General features: G+C 38.4%; 1 long non-coding RNA gene across 2 annotated transcripts; it reads right to left on the bottom strand.

Moving 5' to 3' along the window:
• Positions 1-5347: 5347 nt before the first annotated feature.
• On the bottom strand, positions 5348-15268 carry LOC123068532 (uncharacterized). Of its 2 annotated transcripts, none has more exons than XR_006431819.1 (6): positions 14979-15268; positions 14214-14463; positions 13752-13895; positions 13104-13174; positions 12703-12779; positions 5348-12173 (listed from the first exon to the last, which is right to left on the bottom strand). It is a non-coding gene; the product is annotated as an uncharacterized lncRNA (long non-coding RNA). The 2 variants fall into 2 exon arrangements; XR_006431818.1 differs by having other exon boundaries at positions 14227-14463.
• Positions 15269-17443: the final 2175 nt, after the last annotated feature.

The following is a 17443-nucleotide window of genomic DNA, read 5'->3' as shown; positions in this document are numbered from 1 at the left end:
AACATCTTTAACTATCTTATTAAGATCACAAACGCCTAACTAAATCCACCTAAAATCTCATAATTTACGGATAAATCTGCTTCAAGATCACAATCATATAACTAAATCTAATGTGTTCCAAAATTAATTGAAGATCTGTATATCCACCAATATAATGATCACCATGCTCACATACTAGACCTAAAATCTCATAATCCACCGAACACAATCACCTAACTAAATCCAAAGTGTTTCAAGATTAATTTAAGATCTGTTTATCCATCAATATAATAGTCACAATGCCCACGTACTAGACCTACAATCTCAGTCCACCAAATATTTTAGACAACTCCTCAAGACCACAATCACCTAACTAAATCTATCAAAAACTTATAATCCATCATCAAATGTGCTTCAAGATCAATTAGCTAACTGAATCCAATTTGATCCGAATTAATTGAATATATGTTTATCCACCAATGTAATAGTAGTAAACCTAAGATGTAATAATCCATCGACCATCTTTGACTATCTCCCCAAGATCACAATCATGTAACTAAATCCACCTAAAATATCATAATTCACTAACAAATTTGCTTAAAGATCACAATGTCCTAAGTAAATAAAAGTGTTCTAAGATCAACTGGGGATATGTTTATCCACCAATATAATAATCCCCATTCTCATGTATTAATCTAAAATCTGATACTCCATGAAATTAAACGAGATCACAATCACCTAACTAAATCCAAATTGTTCCAAGATTAATTAAATCAAATCTGAAAAACTATTTATCCTCCAACAGAATAATCAAATCTCATAATCCATCGAACATTTTTTACTATCTCCCCAAAATCACAATCACCTAACTAAATCCATCAAAACTCATAACTCCTATCGTCAAATTTGCTTCAAGATCAAGATCACATAACTAAATCCAAATTATTTCAAAATTAATTGAAAGTATGTTTATTCACCAATATAACAGTAGTCATGCTCATACTAGAACTAAATCTCATAATCCACCTAACATCTTTGACTATCTCCTCGGGATCACAGTCACCTAAGTAGATCCACCAAAAACTCATAATACATCGTCAAATTTGCTTCAAGATGAGAATCACCTAACTTAATCAAAATTGTTCCAAGAATAACGAAAGATATGTTTATCAACCAATATAATATAGGCATGCTCATACTAGACTTATAATCTCATAATCCATCAAACATCTTTTAACTATCTCCTAAAGACCACAATCACCAAACTAAATCCACCAAAAACTCATAATACACCAAATGTCTTTCACTATCTCTAAACTAAATACAAAGTGTTCCAAAATTAATTGAAAATATGTTTATCCACCAACATAATCACCATTCTCATGTACTAGACCTAAAATCTCATAATCCGTCAAACATTTTTGACCATCTCCTCAAAATCACAACCACGTACTTAAATCCATCAAAAACTCAATCCATCGTCAAAATTGCTTCAAGATCACAATCACCCTACTAAATCCAAAAAATCCAAGATTAACTGAAAACATGTTTATCAACCAATACAATAGTAGTCATGCTCATACTAGTCCTAAAACCTCACAATCCACCAAATATATTTGTCTATCTACTCGAGATCACAATCACCTAACTAAATCCATCAAAACCTCATAATCCATCATCAAATTTGCTTCAAGATGACAATCACCTAAATAAATCAAAATTGTTCCAAGATTAACAGAAGATATGTTTATTAATTTATATAACAGTAGACATGTTTAGGTTATATCAAATCTCATAATACATGGAACAACTTTGACTATCTTCTCAAGATAAGAATCACCTAACTAAATCCAGGATAAGATATCATAATCCATCATGAAATTTGGTTTAAAAATTACAATTACCTAACTAAATCCAAAGTGTTCCAAGATTAATTGAAGATATGTTTATCCATCAATATAATAATCACCATTCTCACGTACTAGACCTAAAATCTCATAATACACCGAACATTTTTTAATATCTCCTTAAGATCACAATCACCTAATTAAATCCATCAAAAACTCATAATCCGTCGTCAAATTTGTTTCAAGATCAAAATCACATGACTAAATCCTAATTATTCCAATATTAATTGAAAATATATTTATCCATCAACATAATAGTAGTCATGCTCATACTAGACCTAAAATCTCATAATCCACAGAACATCTTTGACTATCACCTAAGTAGATCCACAAAAAACTCATAATACATCGTAAAATTTGTTTCAAAATGGCAATCACCTAAGTAAATCTAGATTGTTCCAGGATTAACGAAAGATATGTTTATCAACCAATATAATAGTCATGCTCATACTAGACTTAAAATCTCAGAATCCACCAAACATCTTTAACTATCTCCTCAAGATCACAATCACTGAACTAAATCCACCAAAAACACATAATCCATCGAACACCTTTGACTATCTTCTCAAAACCACAATGACCAAACTAAATCCACTAAAAACTCATAAACCATCGTCAAATTTGCTTCAAGATGATAATCAACTAACTAAATCGAAGTTGTTCCAAGATTAATTGAAGATATGTTTATCCACCAACATAAAAGTAGTGATGCTCATACTAACCCTAAAATCTCATAATCCAATAAATTTCTTTGACTATCTCCTCAAAATTATAGTGACCTAACTAAACCACTAAAAACTCATAAACCATCGTCAAATTTGTTTCAAGATGATAATCGCCTAACTAAATCGAAGTTCTTTCAACATTAACTAAAGATATGTTTATCCACGAACATAATAGTAGGCATGCTCATATACTAGACCATAAATCTCATAATCCACCAAACATATTTGACTATCTCCTCAAGATCACAGTCGCCTAACTAAATCCACCGGTAAATTTGCTTCAAGATCACAATCACCTACCTAAATTCAAATTATTTCAAGATTAATTGAAAATATGTTTATCCACCAATATAATAGTAGTCATGCTCATACTAGACCCAAAATTTAATAATCCACCAAACATCTTTGACTATCTCCACATGATCACAATCACCTAAGTAGATCCACCAAAAACTCATAATCCATCTCAAATTTGCACCAAGGTGACAATCACCTAACGAAAGATATGTTTATCCATCAATATAATATAGCTATGCTCATAATAGACTTAAAATCTCATAATCCACCGAACATCTTTGACTATCACTTAACTATTTAAAGTGTTTCAAAATTAATTGAAAATCTGTTTATCCACCAACATAATCACCTTCTCATGTACTAGACCTAAAATCCCATACTCCATGGAACATTTTGACCATTTCCTCAAAATCACAACCGCGTACTTAAATCCATCAAAAACTCATAATCCATCATCAAATTTGCTTCAAGATCACAATCACTTAACTAAATCCAAAAAATTTAAGATTAATTAAAAACATGTTTATCAGCCAATATAGTAGTAGTCATGCTTATACTAGTCCTAAAACCTCATAATCCACCGAATCTTTGTCTATCTACTCAAGATCACAATCACCTAACTAAATTCATCAAAACCTCATAATCCATCATCAAATTTGCTTCAAGATGACAATCACCTAAAGAAATCGAAATTGTTCCAAGATTAACACAAGATATGTTTATTAATTCATATAATAGTAGACATGATTATACTATATCTAAAATTCTCATAATCCATGGAACATCTTTGACTATCTTCTCAAGATGATAATCACCTAACTAAATCCAGGCTAAGATATCATAATCCCTCATGAAATTTGGTGTAAAAATCACAATCACCTAACTAAACCAAAGTGTTCCAAGATTAATTGAAGATTCTTTTTATGCACCAATATAATAATCATTATTCTCATCATACTAGACCTAAAGTCTCATAATCCACCAAACATTTTTGAATATCTCCTCAAGATCACGTTAAATCCATCAAAAACTCATATTCCATTTTCAAATTTTCTTCAAGATTAAAATCACATAACTAAATCCAAATCATTTCAAGATTAATTGAAAATTTGTGTATCCATCAATATAATAGTAGTCATGCTCATACTAGATCTCATAATCCACCGAACATCTTTGACTATCTACTCAAGATCATAATCACCTAAGTAGATCCACCAAAAATCATAATGCTTTAAGATGACAATCACCTAACTAAATCCAGATTGTTCTAAGATTAACGGAAGATAAGTTTATCAACCAATATAATATAGTCAAGCTATACTATACTTAAAATCTCATAATCGACCAAACTATATCCTCAAGATCACAATCACCGAACTAAATCCACCAAAAACGCATAATCCACTGAACATCTTTGACTATCTTCTCAAAACTATGAGATAATGAGAAAATAAAAAATAGAAGGAAAAAAAGACATGATATAGCAAAACTAGAAATAAAAATAAGAAGATAAGAAGAAATAAACAAGAAAAGAAAAGAACAAAAAACAAATAAAAAACCAGTCGGCCCATTAAGGCTATATAGGTGCGCCTTACTCTCAATCAGCAAGAAACATCTTTACAAGTGAGCCCATAGCAACCCTCCGTTGGCCGGACGCACCGAGAGGCATAATATCTAAGGAGCTAGAGAAAAAAGGCTTGCACTCATCTATAATACCTAAATAGTTGGTCCTCACTAACTCCAATTCTCTCAACATGCAGTCCTCCACATCACCAAATATGCCACGTCATCATTCGATAACACTATTTTGTGCACGTGCATACCCCCAATTCAATTGTTTCATCGTTAATGATCCACGTCTTGGTAAGCAGTTTCTTATGTCTGATCTTGGCCCTTTTCGCTACTTTCTTAGGATAGAGGCCTCTTCTACCTCTGATGGATATATTTTCTGATCGTGGTCGGGCTATCCTTCTTTCCTATATGTTGACGACATGATCATCAATGATGACGACCCTGAGTATATTGCCTTTGTGAAGGCACGCCATGGTGAGCAGTTTCTTATGTCTGACCTAGGCCATCTTCCCTGCTTTCTTGGGGTAGATGTCTCTTCTACCTCTGAAGGTTTTATTACTTCCCAAGAAAAATATATCCAGAATCTTCTTGCTCGTGCTACTCTCACTGATGAGTGCACTGTTGAGACTCCCTTGTCTAATCCGGCGCGTTTTCGTCATCTTGTTGGGATCTTGTTTATCTAGATGTTACTCGTCCAGATATCTCCTATCATGCCCATATTTTGAGTCGGTTTGTCTCGTGGTCCGCATGTTGTTGATTCTTCTAATGAGCCATCTCCCTCGACTACTATGTTTTCTTTTGTTGGCAATGCACCATCTCCAACTCAGCCTACTTATGGCTTCCGAGCTCCCCACTTCTGCCTATTGACCGTTATGGTTACTGCGCAACTCTTCCAGAGGCGACTTCTTATCGTGAGGTTGTTGTTCATCCCGAATGGTTGTATGTGACGGCATCGAAGATTGATGCTCTTACCCGCATCGACATGTGGAATCTCATTTCCCTCGTGCTCATCTCATAACTAGTAAGTGGTCTACAAGGTTAAGTCTGGTGATTCTCTTGAGTGTTAAAAAGCTTGTCTAGTGGTGAGAACATGGTCATGACTATGATGAGACATTTGCTCCTATATGGCCTCACATGACCACTCTTCGCATACTTTTCAATGTGGCTTCTATTTACCGTTGGTCTGTCTCTCGTGATGTCAATAATGCCTACATGTAGCCACCACCTGGGTTCTCTTCCTGATGGCATGGTTTCTTGTCTTCGTCACTATTTATATGGCCCTAAGCAAACCCCTCCTGCCTGGTTTGAGCGCGTCGCCTCAATGGTGATTACGGCTGGTTTTTGGCGAGTGCTCATGATCCTGCATTTTCGATCCACCATTCAACTTGTGGTCAAACAGTCTACATGTCTATCATCACTGGCGACGACTCGAAGTACATTGCCTTTGTGAAGGCTCGTCATAGTGAATTTCTTACGTATGATCTTCGTCCTCTTCGCTACTTCCTTGAGATTGAGGTTTGTTCTACCTCTGATGGCTTCTTTATTTCCTACACTTTCGGTCCACCATTCAACTTGTGGTCGAACACTTCTACATGTCGATCATCACTGGCGATGACTCTAAGTACATTGCCTTTGTGAAGGCTCGTCATAGTGAATTTCTTATGTATGATCTTGGTCCTCTTTGCTACTTCCTTGAGATCTTCTTGCTCGTGTTGCTCTTACTCATGAGCATATTACTGAGACTCCTATGAAGTCAACATCCACCTTTGTGTCCACCTTTGTTCACTGCCAGTCTGGATGGGCACCCTTTGCCTTGCTGCGGGTTGCTATGGGTGCTGTCTCAATCCCACATCCCGTGTTCCCTTGTTGTGCGACACCATAACCGCACGCTCGAGCACCACCAATGGTGAGCAAGAGCTCGGACAGTCGACGCGTACCTGGATTATGCACGGGACGAGCCGAGGACAAGGCGCTACCTAAAGCCGGGGCCAAGGGCGCACAGTAGGAGAACCTAGGGTGCTTAATCAAGCGCGTGACCCACAACCTGCAAACAGGAGAAGAACACCAATCCAGATCGGCGGGGTACGGAGAGTGCACATGCACGTGGGATGCTGGATCAAGTCCCTCAGCTGCCACCGCCGCTAGTATCTGCCTCTGTAGCCTTGTCTACCAATTATTTTCAATAGTGGCATTATCGCCTTGGGTCACTTGTGATCTCTCATACTTAGTTTGACGTGGTCTTCTTGGATCCGTCTCCGGCGATGTCCCTAAACCGTCAAGGTTGTCGGCTATGTAAACATGTCCAATTACCTTATACTCATAGCCTCTGTTTTTAAGGCGTCCCGCCTTGGACGCTTAGGCGACGCTTAGGCGATAAGGCGCCCCGCCAGCGCCTTACAAATATGCCCGCCTTAGGCGCTTAGGCGTCCGCCTTAGGCGCTTAGGCGTCGCCTAGGCGATAAGGCGCCCCCCCAGCGCCTTAGATCGCCTTACCGCCTTAAAAACATAGCTCATAGCGAGACAATGTCTTAGCATTCTTTCGACCTTGTTCACTCTGATGTCGGGGGCCCATCTCCCTTTGCCTCGAAAGGAGGTCATCACTAGTGACTTCTCTCGACACAGCTGGATATACTCTATTTCTTCTCGTAGTGAGGACTTATCTCTAAGCATTTTGCGCCATGGTTCATACTCAGTTCTCTACGCCTATTCGTGTGTTCTATGATGACTATGGTGGAGAGTATATCTCCCAAGTTGTTGCGTGGAATCCTTGCTAAGCAGGGTACTCTTGCATTCGGTTCTCTTATCCAAGTGCACATGCTCAGAATGGCGTGGCTGAGCACCAGTATCGTCACCTTCTTGAGACGGCTCGACCGTTGATGGTCACTGTCTCTCATCCGTCGCACATTGGGGCCGAGTCTGTCTCTACTTCCATCTATCTCATCAACCTTCAACAATCCACTGCTCTGCAGGGTTGCGCGACTTTCGAGCATCTATTTGATCATTTCCTTATTATTCAACGCTTCAATTGTTTGGTTGTGTTTGCTATGTCCTTCTTGCCCCACATGAACGCACCAAACTGACTGCTCAGTCCGTTGCGTGCGTCTTCTTAGGATACAATGATGAGCATAAGGGATATCGCTATTGGGATCATATTGGTCGTCGGGTGCTTATTTCTCGGGATATGAATTTTGATGAGTCTCGTCCCTACTACCCATGTCCATCTTCCTCGACCTTTTCAGTAGACTCTTTCCATAATTTTCCCTACGCTCCTACCACTCCTGTTGAGCCCTTATCCATTCGTCGTACTGCTCCTGCTTCTCTGATTATTGTAGATCCAACGCCATGATCTACTATGATTTCCTCACCTCGCTTATCACAGGATTCTACACCATCATCATCGGTGGCTTTCTTGTCTCCATCACCTTAGTTTATCCCGATGATTCCAGCTCGTATTCTTCCATCTTTTCCTCACTTTTATACACATCATCCGCATGTTGTGGATGCGTCTACTGATGTGCCATCTTCCCCGCCTTGGCCTACTTATGGCTTGCTTCCTCGTTCGCTTTCTCCTGTTGACTGCATTGGTCTTCCAAACGTTGGTGCTGCTGTTCTTGAGCCGACTTCTTATCGTGATGTTCATACGAAGTGGCACCTTGCGATAACAAAGGAGATTGCTGCTGTTGAGCGCATTGGCAAGTGGGATATTGTTTCTCTTCCTCCTCGTGTTTGTCCCATCACTTGGTGGGTCTACAATGTTATGACTCACTCTGATGGTTCTCTTGAGTGTTACAAAGCTTGTCTTGTGGCTCGTAGCTTTCAGCAGGAGTATGGTCCTGATTACGAGTCCTAGTTACAATGAGACTTTTTGCTCGTGCAAACCATATGACCACTGCTCGCACATTTCTTGTTGTGCTCTATTGGCCACAGGTCTATCTCAGCTTGATGTTAAGAATGCCTTTCTTAATGGTGAGCTGCATGAGGAGGTTTACATGTAAGGTATTCTGCTCCGGACGACATGCTTCGTTGTCTTCATCGCTCTCTCTATAGCTTTAAGCAAGCCCCTTGCGCCTAGTTTGAGTGTTTTGCCTCTCGGGTGATTGTCGCTGGTTTTCAGCGAGTGCTCATGATCCTACGTTGTTTGTCCACCTTTCTGCTCTTGGTAGGAGTCTTTTATATGTTGATGACATGATCATCACCGGCAAAGACCCTGAGTATATTGCCTTTGTGATGACACGTCTTAGTAAAGAGTTTCTTATGTCTGATTTTGTCCCTCTTTGCTACTTTCTTGAGTTTCGGGTCTCTTCTTGCTCAAAATTAATAATCTGTCGATCTTACTGATGAGAGCACTCTTGAGACTCCCATGGAGCTCAATGTTCACCTCCGTGCTACTGATGGTGACCCTTTGTCTGATCTAACGCTTTATCAACATTTTGTTGGGAGTCTTGTCTATCTGGCTGCCACTCTTGATTAAATCCATAGTGTAACAAAATTAATTGAAGATCTGTTTATCCACCAATATAATCACCATTCTCACATACTAGACCTAAAATCTCATAATACACCGAACATTTTTAACATCTCCTCAAAATCACAATCACATAACTAAATCTACCAAAAGCATATAATCCATCGTCGAATTTGCTTCAAGATCACAATCACCTAACTAAATCCAAAAAAATCAAGATTAATTGAAAATATGTTTACCAACCAATATAGTAGTAGTCATGCTCATACTAGACCTAAAACCACGAACATCTCTGTCTATCTACTCAAGATCACCTAACTAAATCCATCAAAACCTCATAATCCATCATCAAATTTGCTTCAAGATGACAATCACCTAAATAAATCCAAATTGTTCCAAGATTAACTGAAGATATGTTTATTTATTCATATAATAGTAGAAATGCTCATCCTATAACTGAAATCTCACAATCCATTGAACATATTTGACTACCTTCTCAAGATGACAATCACCTGTTCTTTAAGTGTAATTTCAGTACCAGAGTCTGGAATTATTTGCAGATTCAGCGGTATGCCGGTCTATCTACAAAAGAGTGTATAATAATGGCTGCTAAAAGAGGGTTCCAGGAACCTTTCTTCTTTGAGGTTGTTTTCCTGGCTGCATGGAGTATCTTGACTACCAAAAATGATAAATTTTCAAGCATCAGAGACCCACTTTTGGCACTTGGAGAGCCAAATTCATCCATGATATTTCTTTACACTCCCATTGAATGAAGCCTGTTGTCAAGCCTCTGCTTTTACATTGGATCAGTACCCTGCCATGATTCTTGGATGATATCAATTGTAATTAGGTAACGGACTTGTACCCCTTGTAAATAGCCTAGTTAGCCCTTTATTTCTGTATGACTTTGGATCACTTTTTTTAATAAATGGTTGTGGGGCTTTTGCCTCACAGAGTCACAGTGTTCAATCAAAAAAAAAAGATGACAATCACCTAATTAAATTCAGGCTAAGATATCATAATCTATTGTGAAATTTGGTTCAAAATCACAATCACCTAACTAAATCTAAAGTGTTCCAAAATTAATTGAAGATTTATTTATCCACCAATAAAATAATCACCATTCTCATGTACTAGACCTAAAATCTTATAATCCACCGAACATTTTTTACTATCTCCTCAAGATCACAAGCACCTAATTAGATCCATTAAAAATTCATAATTCATCATCGAATTTGCATCAAGATCAAAATCACATAAAAATCCAAATTAATCCTAGATTAATTGGGAACATGTTTATTCACCAATATAATAGTAGTCATGCTCATACTAGACCTAAAATCTCATAATTCACCATAAATCTTTGACTATCTCCTCAAGATCACAATCACCTAAGTAGAGGCACAAAAACTCATAATCCATCGTCAAATTTGCTTCAAGATGACAATCACCTAACTAAATCTAAATTGTTCCAAGATTGATGGAAGATATGTTTATCAACCAATATAATATAGCCATGCTCATACTAGACTTAAAATCTCATAATCCATCAAACATCTTTGACTATCTTCTCAAGACCACAATCATCTTACTAAATCCAGGCTAAGATATCATAACCCACCATGAAATTTGGTTCAGAATCACAAACACCAAACTAAATTTATATTGCTCCAATATTAATAAATATCTATTTGTCCACAAATAGAATAATCATCATGCTCACCGACTAGCCCTAAAATCTCATAATCCACCAAACATCTTTGACTATCTCCTACAGAGCACAATCACGTAACTAAATCCACCTAAAATCTCATAATGCTCCCTAAAATTTGGTTCAAAATCACGATCACCTAAGTAAATACATTAATTGTAATATTAATTGAAGATTCATTATTCAACAATATAATAATCACCATGCTCACATAGTAGACTAAAATCCCGTAATCACCATGAAATTTAGTTAAAAATCACAATCACCAAACTAAAGCCAAATTGTTCACAGATTAATTAAATATATGTTTATCAAACAATATAATAATCATCATGCTCACTTACTAGCTCTAAAATCTCATAATGCACCAAACATTTTTAACTATCTCCTCAAGATCACAATCACCTAACTAAATCCACATGAAATCTCATAATCCACCGTGAAATTTTCTTCAAGATCACAATCACCAAACAAATCTAAATTTTTTAAAGATTAATTAAAGATATGTTATCCATCAATATAAGAATCGTCATACTCACCTACTAGCCCTAAAATCTCATAATCCACCGTACATCTTTGACTACCATCTCCTCAATATCACTTCTACATCACCATCAAACTACCTCATCTTCTAACTGACGAAAACCGTTTCTATATGGCAACCCAACTTGGTGCATATTGGGAGCTCAAGGATGTAACATGATTGACTCACAAAATCACAATCTCATGTAGGACTTCATTCCAATCAAAAGTTGTTGGTGCTTAATGGGCCATCTTGCAATTCCATAAGTTAAGTACATCGGTATAAGCCCATGCTATCTCACATCCTTGATAGCTAGGCTGGGTTTCTTGGGATAGGTTCGGTTCAAAGAAAGGCTTAAGCTTGAGAGAGGAGAAACTCTGACTAAGTTGCACTTTGTACAATTGAAGATGCAAACTTTTGCATCTTGAAGGTCTTTTGGTGATAGGTCTATACGATTTGAACAATCGAACAAAACTTTTCTCAAGAACGATGCAAGTATAGAGTCCACCTGATGATACATAGTTTCCAATGATTGATATTTGTCCACTCTCGTCACAGTGTACAGGGTATCCACCTAGCGAGGGCTCTACACTAGACATACCAAGGTACTAAGTTCAGTCTCGTCCCATATTGGGGTATGTAGACTTGCACTATTAAACTTGCACCTATGACCCACATTTATTTGTGACCAGTGGGTATGTAGTCCTCCGGTTAGAAAGGAGGGGTATTGAGAATGCCAAAGGGGGTGGCAATATCAAGCACATAGAGCATAGCTAAACCCTAGCTAATTTACTTAGCATAGCAATACTAGTAGACAATACTTTATGCATGCAAAATAATTTTAAGTGTGTAATGCAAATATGGGCTCAACGAGATCAAAGTAGGTTGCTTGCCTCGCTCAGCAAAGTCTTCAATTCTTCTTCGAAGGGATAGTGTTCGTGAATTGCTTTGCTTCTTGAAACAAACCACTTGATAATCTCTCGATGGCGGGTGGCTAAAAAGGGGATGTGAAACACACTTGTAAGAAATCAGAGCTAAACATGTTAACACAGAATAACAGAATAAAACATATGATTCAAATTCGAGTTCAATGATTGCATCTCAGCCTTTTCTAATGAACAGAAATTGCAGCAAGGCAGCATAATTATACCAATCTCTATTGAAGGTTTGCACTTTGGGTTCACATTTCCATGATGCGAATCTAATGCCACAAGTGAGTTTAAACCAAATTTTGCATAACATCGGCAATTTTCGCCACCAAATTCCATTGAAGTTACTGTATCCATCCAGATTTGTAGTTTAGATTTGACATACAATGTTTGACTATACCAGCACAGTGCGCACTTTCTAAATTGCTTGCACGGATTGGTGTAGACTCTGGTTCCATCAAACTCTCAGCTCCATGGAACAAGTCAATATAGTGCGGTGATGGGCCTTTCCCATAGCAAAGCAGGTTCAGTAGTTAATCTAGCATACTTCCTAGTACTAGACAAATTATGGAATGGGCATAAAATACAGTGTACCTAAACAGCATGTGTACAACATGCATAGACTTCTCTTGCTCCTTGATGCAGCAGCTCATCTTCTTTGGCAATAGTTCCTAATTTAATTGTGATAGTCTTATTAGGATATTCATATTCAGAAGCAAAGGTTGTCAAAAGGTAGCTACTTTTGGTATGCAACAGATGTTGTAATTTACTTTCTCAGTTGTCAAACATGAATGTGGAACACTTCAGCATGTTTCCAAGTTTAAACTATATCGCAAGTCATATGACTTGTATCCACCTTATTAAATAAAATTAACTAACTAAATAATATTTAGTTTCTGCGTTTAATCATTGTATTAAATCATGGCTCAACTGCCCCTCTGTGAGATGGTCAATCTTAGAATTATGTTTCCTACAACTTAAATGGGATAACATACCTGCTGTATCAATCATATCATCCATCATAACAGACACTTTTCCTCTTAACATCTCCAATCAGATTCATTGCCTGCAATAAATGCACATGACAAGTTGTGCTTGTTTAATCTGACAGAACTGATCACATAAAAGCACGGAAAAATAAAACTAGCATGCACCATGTGAAACAGCACATCTCCATATGTAATATACATTTCCAGCAGATTGGCTAGCAGTGGATAAACCGTAACCAACTACAAAAGAGCCTCAATGAGTATTTTCTTACTATGCATCCTAGTTAGCTGCTCATATACCCACTGTGGACAAGAATGTAAAACAAGTTAGGCCGTTCTTCCACTCGCGCCCATTCATCCAGCTATAATACTACTTGCCTCGACAACGTTGTGTCCATGCCTTCTTTTGTCTACGATTGTTAGAGACTTAGACGTGCATCTGCTTTTTGGCAAAAGCGCGTGCTCTGGCAACGCCTCCAACATCAGGCGACACCACCACCAAATCATTCAAACAAATTGCCTTGCTGGCGAGGTAATCAAAAATCACCGCTTGACAGATCAATGAGGCAAAGACGGGAACAGTTATAAATGATAGATATCATATGCCAGTTTTGAAGTACTTGATCAACTGAAGCAACGTGTATCAGTAAGTACCTGGCCATAAACATGATCTACTGGGATGCCAAAATATCCCGTGGCCTGACTTGAATGAAGATCACAAACAAGGACACGGTTTGCACCAGCTTCCGTAATCATATTAGCTACAAGTTTTGCAGCCATAGATTCACGACCTTAAGACTGAAAAAGCAGCGAAGTAAAAAAGAGAGCTTATGTTAGATTTGGTGATGATTTTTTCCGTAAATATTAGGATGACATGACAGAAATCTATAGTAAGACTGAGTTTCTCATCATGCATTATCCTGCCAGAACAACATGCTCCTCATGGTAATAGAATATGCCGCACTATTCAGCATTGACTTTCAATTCTCCACATTTATACGAATATTAAAAAACATTCACATATGGGGGGTGATTTTATTTGACCTCACAATGGTAAAAGCACAGGTGTGCCGCGTGCAAGCTGTGACAACTAACAAGTCTATGGTGTAGGCTTACGTTTTGTCATTACCTTCCTTTCAGCCCTGGCATAACCGAAATAAGGGATAACTGCAGTAATCTTCTTAGCAGATGATCTTATACACGCATCAATCATGATGAGTAGCTCCATGAGGCTGGAGGACATGATGTCTGCACAAGGAACACATGGCAGCCCCTTGCACTTTCTTGCAATTGAACATATATTTCTCCATCAGCAAACTTTTATGTTAATCTCCCCAAGTTCTAGACCCATGTAGCTTGCTATTTCCTGTCACAAGACACCAAGAGAAAAACAAATACAGCTTAGAGTGGCATTGAGTGACAAATCATTCGGTTTGACATGGAAGGATTTATTACAAGTAGCTTGCTGCTTGATGTATTCCATTTCAAGGAAGATCGAACCGACCCGGGCGACATCGCATTCTAATTTGTAACCTCCAAATGCAAAACATCAAGTCTGTTCAGGAAGGAATGGGACTAGGATTACCCACGGACATGATTTAATTTTGTGGATTTTTTCACTGCGTGCACTATGCTGGTCGCAGAGGGACGTTTTTCACTGGAGAAGCATTGTGTAGAGGTTTCAGACTTCCTCACAAAATAGTTTGCCTGGATGCAGACGCTTCATGTCTGTTCAACTAGGATTACTCACAGCTACAATCAGATTGTGTTCGACTAGTATTACTCACAGCAAGAATCAAGACCTATGACGGAATCCGCCGCGTCAGATACTCAGATGAGACGAAATGAGAGGAGAGGAGAAGAGCGGAACGCTAGCCGTACCTGCGTGGAGAGATGAGGGCGAGAAGGTGCTTAGGCGCGTCGAACTTGTCGCCGTCGAAGCGGGAGTCGAGGAGCGCCGGGACGGCGGCATCGCCCGGGTCGTTGTGGAGGTGCGCGTCCGCCTCACCACCCGCGGAGTTGCCGCGCCGCTGGCCCGCATCCCAAACATCCCAGAATCACGCTAGCTCCCTCGTCGAACGCGGCGGCGAGGCTGCGCGGCGCGGATCTCGGCCGCCGTCGCGTTTCGCCGGTAGAAGCAGAAGAAGAGACCAGGTCCGTGTCCATCTCGTTCACGGGAGCGCGATGGGTACAGGGCCGAACGACGTATAACCTGGGCCGTCACTGGGTAGTATTTTCTATGGGCCTCGTCCATATCCAGCCGGGCGGCGGCCTGCAATCTGTAGAAGCCCGGATGGTCTGTTTTTGGGAGCTTCAGCTTTGATTACGAGGCACATCGGGGATCCGGAGACGCTAGAAGCCATAGCGATCAGAGAAGGACTTGCACTTGCGGAGGATCTGTACCAAAGACGAATTCATGTTGCATCTGACTGCAAGCAGGTCGTCGATTCACTGAAGAAGGAGGACGCTTCTCCATATGGTGCTATTGTGCATGAAATATTAAGCCACTCTTTAGCTTTTGAGATGTGTAAAGTTAGCCATGAATTTAGGAGCTTAAATTATGAAGCTCACGACTTAGCGAAGCATGCTCTATTTCTCGGGGGCGGACGCCGTGTGTGGTTGGGCCACCCCGGAGAACTTCCCTTCGTCCTTGTAAACATTGTGACGAATCAATAAGAAGCTTCGTGAGTTGTCTAAAAAAAACTAGTGGGGTAAGCTGTACCTGGAAACTTTAGTTGTCTCAAAAAAAACCTGGAAACTTTAGCCCCACATTGCCAGTTTCATTAATTCAAAATTTGATTAAAGAAATATAAAGGTAATAAGAAAATAAGAAAACATCAAAAAATAATTTTTTTTAAACATTACTTCTAAAATGATCGATTTTTCTATAAAAAGTTGATAGGTAGATTCGATATAGTTTTAAATGTATCTTCTCTGCACTAATATACTTTTTAAGTGAGCTTCTGCTTTTGATATGAAATTGCATGATTTATTTGTGCTCTGTTATAATGTATACATTTAAAAAGGAAAATGGTGATATTCCTACTAGAGTATTTTGTTCTTGAGTTAAAACACATCCCAACTTTATCAACTTTCCTATGATTGTAATTATATGATTATGCCCATGAGAAATCAAAATAAGCATCTTTTAGCTCCGGTTTGTTCAGTTTATGTCTTGTGGATCAACCATGGCCAGTATATTTCATGCCCCAGGATAATGTTTTAGGCTACGCAGTACTCAAATAACTACATAGTATCTTTTCATCTAATGAACGTGAGGATATTTTGTACCAAGTAGATCATCTTGTCTTTCATCGAGATAAACAAACGGATATTTTGTACCAAGTAGATCAACTTGTCTTTTCATCTAAATGAACAAGCCGATATTTGGTACCTAGTAGATCAACTTGTCTTTTCATCTAAATGAACAAGTGGATATTTTGTATCCAGTAGATCAACTTGCATATGTACACAAGGTTTCTGGCAACACATCAATTGGTATGATTTTTCACTAACCAAATGGTTGTTCCAGTATCTGATCCCTCTTATTTTATCTTTTTTCGGTACCTTCCACAATTCTACCTTGTAAAAAGTAAGAGCATTTACTACCAGGTCATAGATCTTAGTAGATAGTCAATGGCTATAAAAAAATTATGGTTGAGGACTGAATGGCTATATTTGCTTTTTTCTGCCATCATGCCCGGATATTTCCTCCATATGTTCAAACCATGCATGGTGTTAGTGAGATAGTGGCTATTTTGTAAATTAGTGTGTATACATGTGGATGGCATAGAACTGATGTACGTTCTTCTGATTTGTTACATATATTACCAGTGGCATACTATCCAGTTTGTTGTTTGTCAAGTCTTTAAAATTTACCTTCACTATTAATCAACACTTCTGTTTCGGTACAACCCCCCTAAACACATCAACGGAGAAGATCTATCCATACCTCTTCACAATAAAGGGTAGGATGGTCTTTTCTAAAAACTAGACAATTCCCCGTGCGTTACAGCAGGAATTGGTTGATGAAAATTTGAATTTAAACATAACAATCAAATTTTAAAATACATAGAACTTATTGTATTTGATCATGTGTAGTTGTAATAATATTTATTGAATACGAGTAGAATAATTAGATGGACATTTTTTCATATGCATGGTTGAATGTAGTGGTGGGTCTTTTCTCATGCATTATTGCATGTAGAGGTGGGCCTTATACTATTTATAATTGCATGGTGAATAAGTTACTCTCTTAAGTATATATAAGATACGTCCACATATAGGATACGTCACTCGCGCCGATACATCTATGTACATACCCATACACGGATTATTTCTCTCTC

This window comes from Triticum aestivum, chromosome 3B (genome assembly GCF_018294505.1).
Source record: "Triticum aestivum cultivar Chinese Spring chromosome 3B, IWGSC CS RefSeq v2.1, whole genome shotgun sequence".
Taxonomy (NCBI): domain Eukaryota; kingdom Viridiplantae; phylum Streptophyta; class Magnoliopsida; order Poales; family Poaceae; genus Triticum; species Triticum aestivum.
The sequence above is the reverse complement of the archived record's forward strand: the minus strand, read 5'-3'. Positions and strand labels throughout refer to the sequence as shown.